Raw genomic sequence first — 13048 nt, 5'->3', positions numbered from 1 at the left:
TTGTGCTCCAGACACTGGAGAATTGAACAGCGACTGTTACATCACAAAACCAGGGGAGGTTCCAGAGCCAATACTGAGCAGTGAACATAAAATACCAGGAAATGTTCTTTAAACAGCTCAGCACAGTCACTGCTCCAGAACTACTGCCGCCGTTTTGTCACTGCAATATTTACTTTTCAGCTTCTGGCAACAAATGGCCACAAACCGATCAAAGGTGAAAGTGACGGTGAACCAGACAGAGCAGTCAGTGGCTGCATAAAGCAGGACGGCGTGGATATTACACACGCGGACGGAGTCCCTCAGGAAATAAAACTGTTCCCGATAAACAATGGGAATGTGTCTCAGGATCAGGTCGAGGATAATGACTAGGAGATCCGCCTCTGCCATGGCCCCCAGGTAACGTCTTACACATGGAAACAATCCACAATCTTTATAAAGCAGGACTAGATGGTCACTACGTTAACTGTGAGGAAGGAAAACAAACCCATTATCCATCAGCCTGGAGGCAAAGGGACCCGTTTGATCGGGGACCCAGTGAGATTTTCAAATGTGTCCCTGTATTCAGGGATTTATTAAAATAATTGGAGCTGGAATAACAAATGAGAAGGTCGGAATTACTGACAAAAATGTGACATAAACCACAAGAAACCCTCCCTCCCCAAACACACAGAGACACATCCATAAGGGCAGATGGTTTCTAGAACATCCCCACACACTCAATCACTCGAGAGCAGACACAGGTCACTCCTTCCCAGTTCCTAATACAGAGGGTGGAAACGTTGCTGTCCTGAAGGATTCTCTCCCAGTTTCCTGAAGACAAACGGAGTTTGGGAATTTCTGTATTTTGGTCTAAATTGTGGTCGATCCTGTGTCGTGCAAACGCAGGGAAAACGTCTTCACCCCTTTAACTGCCTGAGGGGCCTTCGGAACAGTGTCTCCTTCTCCCTGGAACAGGATCTCTTCCCTCGGGATCTTATCGTTTGTTCAATATACTGACGTCCGGCCGTTCACAAACAATGTCAGGGACAGAACGTTCCGGGGAATGTCAGTTATAGAATGTCAGGGACGGAACATTCCTGGGAATGACAGTTATGGAATGTCGGGGACAGAACGTTCCGGGGAACCCCTTGACCTGTCCATCACATTTCCCCCCTACACACCCCAACAACATGATGTTCTGTGCCTGGACACACTGTAACATTAATGTGGTGAGAGGCGCAGGGTCCAATCACAGGAATGGGAACTAAAGGCATTGCCAGATCAGCTGAAAGGTTTAGATATACCACATTCTCAACCCATCTCTCAGAACCAGTCCAGACACCATACACCCAGAGGATATATCTGTTCACCGTGGAACACTGTGTCGACCAGGCCACTGCACTGCTCAGTACAACCCAGCAATCTGTCCAGATTCATCCATCGCACTATGTCCAGAGTGAAACACTGCACAGATCATGTCAGAACACTTATCTTCAAACGCAGACGAGACATCTGCCAAGTTTGGGAAGCTGGGATAGAGACAGAAAAGCTGCAGATGCTGGAGTCCAAAGTAGACAGGCAGGAAGCTTGGAGAACTCAGCAATCCAGACACCATCAGGATGTGGAGAAGTCGACATTTCGGGTGTAACCGTTCTGTAAAAATCCTGAATGAGGGCGACACCTGAAACATCAAATTCTATACCTCCTGCTAATACCCCTACTTCTGGGCAAAAAGGTCCAGGTGTAAAGCCCCCAAAAGTGTCTTATGATACATTTGAACAAACTGATTAAAATGGATTTAGAATTGGGACTTGTCGGAGAAGGAAGAGGTGTCAGTATTGCATTTCAGAATTTAGGCTCGGGATGACTGAAATTACAGCCATTCGTGATGATTGAAGTCACATTTTGCAGCAGTAAAGGTTTATAAAATCAGAATGGTCATGGATAGGTTGAGTAGTTAGGGTTTATCCCCCATGTTAGGGGCGTCCAAAACTAGAGGGCATTGGTGGAAAGTGAGAGGGGAAAGCTTTTGATGAGGCCAAAAGGGCACTTTTTCACACAGAGGGTGGTGTGCATATGGAATGCGCTGCCAGATGAAGTGGTGGAGGCTGGTACAACTACAACATGGAAAAGGCATCTGGGTACTGACAGACCTGCCGAGCTTTTCCAGCAATTTCTGTATTTTTTTTTAAAATGCATTCATTTTAATACAGGTATTCTGAATAAATTAAGCATTTTTTATTTTTTTAATGACGCAGGGACATATAAACATATCTTCAAATCGACCAAGATCATTTTCTGCTAAGGGTATGGCTCTGTATATGACAGCAGCAATGATGCACCTACATGGAACAGGGAACGTGATGGAGACATAGTTTGGACAATGTACAAGGAGACTTCACGTGGTCCAGTTTGGGAGAGGATGACATTCCTGTGTGATTCAGCTCAGAGAGGGAGAAAATGTAATCTGCCTGAGAAGGAAAGGCCTATTGCACTTTCTCTCCTTCATTATTCCTCATTTCAACAATGTGTGCGAGCCAAAAAATAAACTCTAAAGTCATCATTACCATTCTTATTTTTATGGAATCCCTGCAGTGTTGAAAAAGGCCCTTCAGCCCAACAAGTCCATACCAACCTTCCCAACCCATTTCCCTATATTTACCCCTGACTAATGCATCTAACCTAGAAATCCCTGAACACTACAGACAATTTAGCATGAACAATCCACTGAACCTACAGAGTTTGTGGTAGGTAACTGGATCACCCATTAGAAGCTCACACAGACAAGGGGAGCATGTGCAAACTCCACACAGACAGTCACCCAAGGCTGGAATCGAACCCATGTCCCTGGTGCTGGGAGGCAGCAGTGCTAACCACCGTGCTATCCTTTGGGTGATCCCTGACCAGAATTCACTGGAATCTCCTCACTGTCTAAAGCAAAGGGAATTCAGCCAAATCCAAACTCTCCCAGGATGAAATCCCATTGCTAGCAGCTGTGTGAGTACAATATCTTCAGAAGCAGAACAACGTTCTGGAAAATCTCACAATTTTTCCTTTGTAATGTGTTCCATTAATATTTGGACCAAGTTTCTTCAAGTTAAAATTACAGGGATGGTGTGTGTGTGTGTGTGTGTGTGTGTGTGTGTGTGTGTGTGTGTGTGTGTGTGTGTGTGTGTGTGTGTGTGTGTGTGTGTGTGTGTGTGTGTGTGTGTGTGTGTGTGTGTGTGTGTGTGTGTGTGTGTGTGTGTGTGTGTGTGTGTGTGTGTGTGTGTGTGTGTGCGCCAGCATTTTTAGAAAGGGAAATATTGATTATATAATTGCAATACCCAAACAGTTTGCCATTCATCTTTCCATCATAGTTTGAGTAACATTGCTCTCGATCATTAGATGGTATTTTAGCAGATAAAGAAACTAGCCTGACTTGTTCCTAAAGGAGAAAGTGAGGTCTGCAGATGCTGGAGATCAAAGTTGAAACTTTATTGCTGGAACAGCACAGCAGGTCAGGCAGCATCCAGGGAACAGGAGATTCGACGTTTCGGGCACAGGCCCTTCTTCAGGAATGAGCAGAGAGTGTTCAGCAGGAGAAGATAAAAGGTAGGGAGGAGGGACTTGGAGGAGGGGCGTTGGAAATGTGGTAGGTGGAAAGAGGTCAAGGTGAGGGTGATAGGTCGGAGTAGGATGGAGGCGGAGAGGTCAAGAAGAAGACTGCAGGTCAGGAAGGCGGTGTCGGGCTGGAGGGATTCGGCTGAGACAAGGTGGGGGGAGTGGGGTGAAGAAACTGGTGAAGTCCAAGTTCATCCCCTGGGGTTGGAGAGTTCCCAGTCGGAAGATAAGACGCTCCTCCTCCGACCGTCGCGTTGTTGTGGTTTGGCGGTGGATGAGTCCAATGACCTGCATATCCTCGGTGGAGTGGGAGGGGGAGTTGAAATGCTGTGCTACAGGGTGGTTGGGTTGGTTCGTCCGGGTGGCCCAGAGGTGCTCTCTGAATCGCTCCGCAAGTAGGCGGCCTGTCTCCCCAATATAGAGGAGGCCACACCGGCTGCAGCGGATGCAGTAGATGATGTGGGTGGAAGTGCAGGTGAATCTGTGGTGGATATGGAAGTTTCCTTTGGGGCCTTGGAGAGAAGTGAGGGGGGAGGTGTGGGCGCACGTGTTGCACCTCCTGCGGTTGCAAGGGAAGGTGCCGGGAGTGGAGGTTGGGTCGGTGGAGGGTGTGGATCTGACAAGGGAGTCGCGGAGGGAGTGGTCTCTACGGAAAGCTGATTGGGGAGGGGAGGGAAATATATCCTTGGTGCTGGGGTCTGTTTGGAGGTGGCGGAAGTGACGGCGGATGATGCGCTGTACATGGAGATTGGTGGGGTGGTAGGTGAGGACCAGTGGGGTTCTGTCCTGGTGGCGGTTGGAGGGGCGGGGCTCAAGGGCGGAGGAGCGGGAAGTGGAGGAGATGCGGTGGAGGGCACCGTCGACCACGTCGGGGGGGAAATTGCGGTCCTTGAAGAAGGAGGCCATCTGTGTTGTACGTATTTTGAACTGGTCCTCCTGGGAGCAGATGCGGCGGAGGCGAAGGAATTGGGAGAATGGGATGGCGTTTTTACAGGGGGCAGGATGGGAGGAGGTGTAGTCCAGATAGCTGTGGGAGTCGGTTGGTTTGTAGTAGATGTCCGTGTTGATTCGGTCGCCTGAGATAGAAACAGAAAGGTCTAGGAAGGGGAGGGAGGAGTCCGAGACTGTCCAGGTGAATTTGAGGTCGGGGTGGAAGGTGTTAGTGTAGTGGATGAACTGTTCAACCTCCTCGTGGGAGCACGAGGTAGCGCCGATACAGTCATCAATGTAGCGAAGGAAAAGATGGGGGGTGGGGCCAGTGTAGTTGCGGAAGATGGATTGTTCCACATACCCTACGAAGAGGCAGGCATAGCTGGGGCCCATGCGGGTGCCCATGGCTACTCCTTTTGTTTGGAGAAAGTGGGAGGATTGGAAAGAAAAGTTGTTCAGGGTGAGGACCAGTTCGGTCAGTCGAAAGAGGGTGTCGGTGGAAGGGTACTGGGTGGTACGGCGGGAAAGGAAGAAGCGGAGTGCTTTGAGTCCTTCGTGATGGGGGATGGAGGTGTACAGGGACTGGATGTCCATGGTGAAGATGAGGCGTTGGGGACCGGGGAAGCGGAAATCCTGGAGGAGGTGGAGGGCGTGGGTGGTATCACGAACGTAGGTGGGGCGTTCTTGGACTAATGGAGACAGGACCGTGTCGAGGTATGCCGAGATAAGTTCGGTTGGGCAGGAGCAGGCTGAGATGATGGGTCGTCCGGGGCAGTCAGGTTTGTGGATTTTGGGCAGGAGGTAGAAACGGGCGGTGCGGGGTTGTGGGACTATGAGGTTGGAGGCGGTGGATGGGAGGTCCCCTGAGGTGATGAGGTTATGTATGGTCTGGGAGATGATGGTTTGGTGGTGGGGGGTGGGGTCATGGTCAAGGGGACGGTAGGAGGAGGTATCTGCGAGCTGGCGTTTGGCCTCAGTGGTGTAAAGGTCAGTGCGCCAAACTACTACTGCGCCTCCCTTGTCAGCTGGTTTGATGGTGAGGTTGGGGTTGGAACGGAGGGAGTGGAGGGCTGCGCGTTTCGAGGGTGAGAGGTTGGAGTGGGTGGGAGGGATGTGGGAGTTCAGGTAGCGGTTAATATCGCGGCGGCAATTTGCTATGAAGAGGTCGAGGGCAGGTAGGAGGCCAGCACGGGGTGTCCAGGTGGACGGGGTGTGTTGGAGGTGGGAGAAGGGGTCGTCAGAGGGTGGGCGAGAGTCTTGATTGAAGAAGAAGGTCCGGAGGCGAAGGCGGCGGAAGAATTGTTCGATGTCACTCCGTGTATTGAATTCATTGACCCGAGAACGTGTGGGAACGAAGGTGAGACCTCTGTTGAGGACTGATCTTTCATCCTCAGAGAGGGGCAAGTCTGGAGGGATGGTGAACACACGGCAGGGCGGGGAGCTAGGACCTGGTGTGGGACTGGAGCTGGATGTGGGGGCGGGGTTAGGCCTGGGGGCGGGGACAGAGGTCGGCGTGGGGGCGGAGTTGGACATGGTGATGGGGACCGGCGGGGGGGCGGGGTTAGGCGCGGTGACGGAACTCGGCCGGGGGGCGGAGTTAGGCGTGGTGGCGGAACGCGGCGTGGGGGCGGAGTTAGGCGCGGTGACGGAACGCAGCGGGGGGGCGGGGTTAGGCGCGGTGACGGAACGCGGCGGGGGGGGCGGGGTTAGGGGTGGTGACGGAACGCGGCGGGGGGGCGGGGACACATGCGGCGATGTGGTCCAAATGTAGGTTGTTGACGTCACTGGGGGCGGAATTAGCTGCGGCGACCACGGAGACAGAGTTCTTCCCCATAGCCGCGGAGGTCGCCAATCTGTTGGCGATTGTCTTCATGACGATCGCAGAGCAGGTTGTCTGTGCGGCGATCCCGGAGGCGGTTGTTTGGGCCGCGATCATGGAAGTTGCGAGGTCGGTGGGGGCGGAAGTGACGTCATCGTCGGCGGCGTCTGCGGCTATTGCCGCGGGCGCTGTAGCGGCCGCGTGTGTAATGGCGCCGGACTGGTTTCGGAGGCCGATGGAAGTTTCTGGAACGGTTGAGGAATCCGGAGTTTGGGGGTAAGTACATGAAAGTTTTTGGTACTTACTGCCTTTAATTTCCGATATGGCTCGAAAGAACTGTTTGTTCAGTCTATGGATTCTTCTGTAAATGAAGAACAGTAGAGGTCCTTTACAGGTCTGTGAGAGTGTTGTCCTGAGCTGGGGTAGGTCGAGTTGCAGGGAATGGAGGGACCGGCGCATGGCTGCAAGCGTGGAGTGGAGGATCCGGAGGGAGGTCCGTTGCTGGAGGCTGCGGATTTGTTGCAGGTACTGGTAGTCCTGGTTGGGTCCAAATTGTGTTGGTCGGAAGGTGATCTGGAGTCCATGGGGGATCAGTCGGTTCCGTAGGCAGGTGCTGAGAAAGGAGATATGGCTGTGGTAACGAGTCTGCTTCAGAATGTGGCTGAAGAGCTTCTGTGCAGAGGAGATGACCTGGGGTGTGCAGTGAGAGAGGGACTCACTGAAATCTTTGTAGAGAGAGGCAGAGAGCTTCTTCAAGGAAGGCATCCTTGTAAGAGGATTGTTTTTGTTCCTAAAACTGACCCTGACCCAGTCTGAGACCGATATGATCGGCCATATCACCAACCTGGTTACATTTAACATTGTTGTGAGGAGTTGCACGAGAAAAGAAAACAGTGACCCAAAAAGCCGGGGAACTATAGACCACTGAGCCTGATGTCAGTGGTGGGTAAGTTGTTGGAGGGGATTCTGAGGGACAGGATTTACATACATTTGGGAAAGCAAGGGCTGATCGGGGTAGACAACGTAGCTTTCTGCATGAGAAATCATGTCTCATTGATTTGGTTGAGTTTTTTGAAGAGGTGACAAAGAAGATTGATGAAGGCAATTTGGTAGACATTGTCTATATGGACTTCAGCAAGGTTTTCTTTTAAAGAACAAAGACCAAAGAAAATTTACAGCCCTGGAACAGGCCCTTCGCCCTCCAAGCCTGAACTGATCCAAATGTACTGTCTAAATCTATCGGTCAATTCCTAAGCATCTGTCTTCCTCTGCTACCCACCTACTCATGCTTCTGTCCAGGCGCATCTTAAATGAATCTACCTGCCTGCCTCTACTACCTCTGCTAGCAACGCGTTACAAACACCCACCACCCTCTGCGTGAAGGACGTACCGCGTGTATCCCCCTTAAACGTTCCACCTCTTACTTTGAAAGCACGACTTCTCGTTATTGAATCCTTCACTCTGGGAAAAAGCTTGTCTCCATCCACCCTGTCCCTACCCTTCATGATTTTGCAAACCTCAATCAAGTACCCCATCAATCTCCTTTTATCTAGTGAAAATAAACCTAACCTACTCAGCCTCTCTTCATAGCTAGTATTTCATTCTGATTGGTAGACAGATTATTAAGTTTCAGTCACATGGGATACGGAAGAAGCGAGTCACAATTGGCTTGAAGGAAGAGGGATATTTTTCAGACTGGAGGTTTGTGAGCAGCAGTGTGCAGTAAGAATCAGTACTGAGTTCACTGCATTTCATCATTTATGGAAAGGATTTAGATGTGAATGTAGGGGCAATAGTTAGTAAGTTTACAGATGGCATCAGAAAGGTGGTGTAGTAGATTATCTCAGAGTACAACGAGAACACAATTAGATGGGACAAAGGCCTGGGGCGTGTTGTGGAAAAAGGGACATAGGGCTGCAGGTACATTAGTCCTTGAATGTGGAGTCACAGGTCGACAGTGTGGTGCAGAACACATTTGGCACATTTGCCTTAATCAGAGCATTGAGTATAGGAGTTGGGGTGGTATGTTGTATCTGTACAGGATGTTGTTGAGGCCACTTTCAGAATACTGCGTACACCTCGGTTGTCTGCAGAAATGACTTACACGGATGTTCCAGGACTGGAGGTTTGAGCTGTGGGGAGAGGCTGATTAGTTTGAGCTGCTTTCTCCTGGAGTGTCAGAGGTTGAGAGGTGACATTATAAATGTTTATAAAATCAGCAGGGGCCTGGATATTCTGAACAGCCACGCTCTGCTCCCCAGGGTAGGGGAGTCCAGAACAAGAGAGCATAGGTTGGAGGGGAAAGGGCGATTAATTTACAAAGGACCTGAAGATTAATATTTCACACAGAGAGTGGTGTGTGTACAGAAATTGCTGTCAGAGGAAGTGGTGAAGGCGGTTATAATCGCACATTTAAAAATATCTGAAAGAGGAGGGGTATTGGCCAAATGCTGGCAAATGGGACTGGATCAGATTTGATATCTGATCGCAGTGAACAGATTGGACTAACGCGTCTGTTTCCATTCTGCATGAGTCTCCGATTCTATAAGAGGGATGACAAAAAATTCTGAAAGGACCTTTCAAGTCAGAATTCTCTTCGCTGGAAGTTTATCGTGCCTCTATGTTCACATTGATTGAAAACTGCGTTAGGTAAATATTTGACAGAGAAGTGAGTCATGCATAATGGGATGGAGACAGGAAAGTGTGAGGTAAAAACAATGACTGCAGATGCTGGAAACCAGATTCTGGATCAGTGGTGCTGGAAGAGCACAGCAATTCAGGCAGCATCCGAGGACAAGCAAAAAGTGGCTGAGTCCACAACCTGATCAGCCACAAACTTAGTGCCAGGTGGAGAAGGCGCAAAGTGTCTAATGACCCACTCCTGCTTCTCAGTCCCATGTTCCTGTGTTCCATTCAGCCCCTCATACCTGCTAGACAGGAACAGTTGGAGGCTACTTGCTCCTATAACCTGATGCACAGAAACAGAGGAGACTACTCGGTCCACAAGACTGTCCCACACGTTTTGAGGTGATTTATAGAACATAGAACATTGAAGAATACAGCGCAGTACAGGCCCGTCGGCCCTCGATGTTGCGCCGATCCAAGCCCACCGAACCTACACTAGCCCACTATCCTCCATATGCCTATCCAATGCCCGCCGAAATGCCCACAATGAGGGAGAGTCCACCACTGCTACTGGCAGGGCATTCCATGAACTCATGACTCTCTGAGTAAAGAACATACCCCTAACATTTGTCCTATACATACCCCCCTTAATTTAAAGCTATGCCTCCTTGTAATAGCTGACTCCATACGTGGAAAAAGATTCTCACTGTCGACCCTATCTAAACCCCTAATCATCTTGTACACCTCTATCAAGTCACCCCTAAACCTTCTTTTCTCCAATGAAACCAACCCCAAGTGCCTCAGCCTTTCCTCATACGATCTTCCTACCATACCAGGCAACATCCCGGTAAACCTCCTCTGCACCCGTTACAGTGCCTCCACATCCTTCCTATAGTATGGCGACCAAAACTGCACACAATACTCCAGATGCGGCCGCACCAGAGTCTTATAGAACTGCAACATGACCTCAGTACTCCGGAACTCAATTCCTCTACCAAGAAAAGCCAGTACACCATATGCCTTCTTCACCGCACTATTTACCTGGGTGGCAATGTTCAAAGATCTGTGTACATGGACACCAAGATCCCTCTGCTCATCCACCCTACCAAGTATCCGACCATTAGCCCAGTACCCCATCTTGTTGTTACTCTTACCAAAGTGAATCACCTCACACTTAGCTACATTGAACTCCATTTGCCACCTTTCTGCCCAGTTCTGCAGCTTATCTATATCCCACTGTAACCTGCCACATCTTTCCTCACTGTCTACAACTCCTCCGACTTTCATATCATCCGCAAACTTGCTCACCCAACCTTCTAACCCCTCCTCCAGGTCATTTATAAAAATGACAAACAGCAATGGTCCCAAAACAGATCTTTTGCGGAACGCCGCTAGTGACGGCACTCCAAGATGAACCTTTGCCATCAACTACTACCCTCTGTCTTCTTCCAGCCAGCCAACTCCTAATCCAAACTTCCAACTCACCCTCAATGCCATACCTCCGTATTTTTTGCAGTAGTCTACCATGGGGAACCTTATCAAACGCCTTACTAAAATCCATATACACCACATCTACCACTTTCCCCTCGTCCACCTCCTTAGTCACCTTCTCAAAGAATTCAATAAGGTTTGTGAGGCACGACCTGCCCTTCACAAAACCATACTGACTATCCTTGATCACATTATTCCTATCCAGATGTTCATAAATCCTATCCCTTACAATTCTCTCTACGACTTTGCCCACAACAGAAGTGAGACTCACCGGCCTATGGTTGCTAGGGTTATCCCTACTCCCCTTTTTGAACAAGAGGACCACATTTGCTAGCCTCCAATCTTCTGGCACTACTCCTGTAGACAACGCGGACATAAAAATCAAGGCCAATGGCTCTGCAATCTCCTCCCTTGCTTCCCAGTGAATCCTAGGATAAATGCCATCAGGCCCAGAGGACTTATCTATTTTCACCCTTTCCAGAATTTCCAACACCTCTTCTCTACATACCTCAAAACCATACAGTCTACTTAATTGTGACTCAGTATTCACATTGACAACAATGTCCTGTTCCTGATTGAATACTGACGTAAAGAATTCATTCAGTGTCTCCCCAATCTCTTCAGCCTCCACACGCAACTTCCCACTACTATCATTGACTGGACCTATTCCTACCCTAGTCATTCTTTTATTCCTTACATACCTATAGAAAGCCTTAGGGTTTCCCTAATCCTACCAACTAAGGACTTTTCATGTCCCCTCCTTGCTGCTCTTAGCTCTCTCTTCAGGTCCTTCCTGGCTACCTTATAACTCTCAATCGCCCCAATTGAACCTTCACGCCTCATCTTTACATAGGCCGCCCTCTTCCATTGAACAAGGGATTCCAATTCCTTATTAAACCACGGCTCCCTCACACGACCCTTTCCTCCCTGCCTGACGGGTACATACTTATCAAGGACACTCAATAGTTGCTCCTTGAACAAGCTCCACATATCAATTACGCCCTTGCCTTGAAGCTTACTTTTCCAAGCCACACATCCTAAGTAATGCCTCACCGCATCATAATTTCCCTGCCCCCAGCTATAACTCTTGCCCTGTAGTGCTCACTTATCCCTCTCCATCACTAGAGTAAAAGTCACCGAATTGTGGTCACTGTCCCCAAAGTGCTCACCTACCTCTAATTCTAACCCCTGGTCTGGTTCATTACCCAGAACCAAATCCAGTCTGGCCTCACCTCTTGTTAGCCTATCTACAGATTGTGTCAGGAAACCCTCCTGTACACATTGGACACACATTTGGGAAATGTAATTGGAAAACCCAGGCTGGGTATGAAAGAGGCCCCTCATCTATCTTGACAGAGCTTCCCCTTTCTGCAACTTGTGCTTCATTTGTTTGTCATGTTGTAGACCCAAATTCACTGAGAATACAGCCCTTATACCTCACCCAGAGATGTCTCACTAAATCGTCTGGTCTTCCGGACTGCAAAATTCAATAACAAACATTCATGAAAATAACACCCACCAATAATAGAATGGGAGAACATCAGAAAAAAGGGCAGGTCGTTCACTCCCCAAGCCTGCCTTGCCCTTCACTAAGATCGTGGCTGATCTGCTCTCGGTCTGAAGCACTCTTTAATGCCCAATTCCTCATAACCCTCACCTCTCTGACAGGTCAATATCCATCTACCTCCTCTTCAAATACTTTCAGTCCTCTAGCTCCCCGAACACACTTGAGAACAGAAATCCTGACATTCAATGCCACGCTGTTGGAAGAAAACACTTGCTGCTCCTATACCATGGCCTATTGATATGAACAAAAGAGGTTGACACAGGGGTTCAGATAAAAATGACTGGCCCTGATATCAAGGCAGTGGTTGACTTTTGTTGACATCAAGGAGCTTCCCAAAACTGGATTTAATGGGAATCAGAGTAAACTCTCCAGTGTTGGAATCAAACATGGCACAAAGGAAGATGTTCATCATCTCAGTCCTGGGTCAGCTCTGTGGGCGATCCTCAGGGTAGGTTCCTCTTTACGAACAGCTTCAGTTGCTTCATCAATGTCTCCCTGACCCCACCCCCACCCTCCCCCCATAAGATCAGAAGTGGGGATGGTCACTGAAGATTCCACAATGTTCAGAACATTTTATCCCCCGTCAGCTCCTGAACTGCTCTGTGTCCATGTGCAGCAAGTCCCAGACACCATTGAGACTTGTGTTGTTAAAGGGTCCATAACATTCATGTAACAGCACTGCCTGACACTGCACATTGCCACAGTAAAACAAGAGTTCATTCAGTACCTCACGCTGGTTTCACAGGAATATGAGGAAATCATTCAGCCCATTGACAGTATTGGAGAAGAACAGGAACAGCCCATTCAGTGTCTCCATCCTATTACTCAGGAACAGAAGGTGTCTAGTGGGATGGACCACACCAGAGCCCCTCGAAAATATTTGAAGTCTAATGTTTTCTTATTTTAAAGGAAATGTAAAGTGTCTGTTCCACATTCAATGTGACTGGTCAAACTACTCGGTGTGAAGCAAAGCACCATCTGCTTAAACATGAAAGATGAAATAAAACCAAAGAAAGAGGAATTTAGAATAACAT

Source organism: Chiloscyllium plagiosum, unplaced genomic scaffold (genome assembly GCF_037043375.1).
Source record: "Chiloscyllium plagiosum isolate Xiang-an unplaced genomic scaffold, Cpla_swu_hap1 HiC_scaffold_39, whole genome shotgun sequence".
Lineage (NCBI taxonomy): Eukaryota > Metazoa > Chordata > Chondrichthyes > Orectolobiformes > Hemiscylliidae > Chiloscyllium > Chiloscyllium plagiosum.
The sequence above is the reverse complement of the archived record's forward strand: the minus strand, read 5'-3'. Positions refer to the sequence as shown.